General features: G+C 38.2%; 1 long non-coding RNA gene across 1 annotated transcript; it reads left to right on the forward strand.

Moving 5' to 3' along the window:
• Window positions 1-455: 455 nt before the first annotated feature.
• LOC109592677 (uncharacterized) lies at window positions 456-1,423 on the forward strand. Its single transcript, XR_002190488.1, has 2 exons — window positions 456-601; window positions 1,290-1,423. It is a non-coding gene; the product is annotated as an uncharacterized LOC109592677 (long non-coding RNA).
• Window positions 1,424-1,515: the final 92 nt, after the last annotated feature.

A 1,515-nucleotide genomic window follows, 5' to 3' on the forward strand; every position in this document is an offset into this window, starting at 1 on the left:
GACTTGTGTGTTGTTACTATTAGTGTGTCATTCGGTTACTGTTACCTCTTGTTATCTATAGACTATCAACCAGTGAAGAGGAGTGGACATTTCACTGTACGGGTAGGAGACTACCTGTACATATGGGGAGGGAAACAGCCTGATCTCCCTGCAGTACATAATAATGAAAAGAAGAAATCAATGTGTTCTGTGATGGAGGTGTGTCACCTAAGGACTGGTAGGTGGGAGCAGAAACCCACCACTGGTAACCCTCGACTGGGTGTTCTTAACTATGCAGCTGCTGCCATTGGAAGAGAAATATTTTATTTCGGAGGCCATTGTAATCATGATGAGTGTCGTCATAATAGCTTATATAGGTAAATATAGTAGCTACTGACAAATATTACTGTAGAGCGCCTTTTTTTGAGGGCTACATGAATTTTAATCTAACCTTTTCAATTCTTATTTTATTTATTATTTTTATTTGTTGTGTAGGCGTTGACCCCTCCCCTTCCTCTCTTCCCTCCTAATGCTGCTCCAGTCCTCCCTAGTCTCCTAACCTCAGCTGCTCTGGGCTACTCCTCAAGTCAAAATAAAGACCCTAACCTTTGTATTGTGGATGGTAAGTGCATGTATACATTATGAAAATGGAGGGTTCTCACCTTAGGCATTTTTGATGAAAATTGGTGTACTATACATGTAGTACAGGGACTTTGACCCGATTTTGGAGCAACTAAAAAAATTCATAAAAAATCCAAACTTGATCGGAATCTGCTTAAACTTGCTACACAACATAAGAACTTGTATATGCATCAAGAAAAATTATTAAAATGGAGAATTCTTTCCTTTTCGTTTTTGACGAAATTTGACCAAAATCCCTGTACTATAGTACAGGGACTTTGGCCCGATTTTGGAGCAACTTTAAAAACTCAAAAAAATCCAGACTTGATAGGAATCAGCTCAAACTTTCTACGCAACATAAGAACATGTATATGTATCAGGAAAATTTTAAAAAATTGAAAATTCTCTACTTTTTGTTTTTGGGAAAATTTGACCAAAATCCCTGTACTATAATAGTACAGGGACTTTGGCCTGATTTTGGAGCAACTTTAAAAATTCATAAAAAATCCAAACTTGATCGGAATCAATTCAAACTTTGTACTTAACATAAGAACATGCATACGCAATATAAAAATAAAGAAATCTTTCGTTGCCATTTTAGACAAAATTTTGCCAAAGACACTGTACTATAGAACATGTCCAAATTTTGTATTAACTAGCTCCTCCTCCTCCCAATTATCAATCCACAGGTGATGACAATGGTAACAAGAAGTCCATGGTCCCTCCAGTAGCCACTGTCACCAAGACGCCAGTACCAAAGACCGAAGCTCCTTCTCTTGCTGAACTACAAGCTAAACTGAAAGGATCAAATGATAAGAGAGAAGAAGAGGGAGACGGAGAGACTCTCACCTCACTCCAACAAGAAGAAGAGGTCTCCATATCAGGGAGCAGTGCTAGGATGATGATTATGCAGAA

Source organism: Amphimedon queenslandica, unplaced genomic scaffold (genome assembly GCF_000090795.2).
Source record: "Amphimedon queenslandica unplaced genomic scaffold, v1.1 AMPQUscaffold_4344_Cont23676, whole genome shotgun sequence".
Lineage (NCBI taxonomy): Eukaryota > Metazoa > Porifera > Demospongiae > Haplosclerida > Niphatidae > Amphimedon > Amphimedon queenslandica.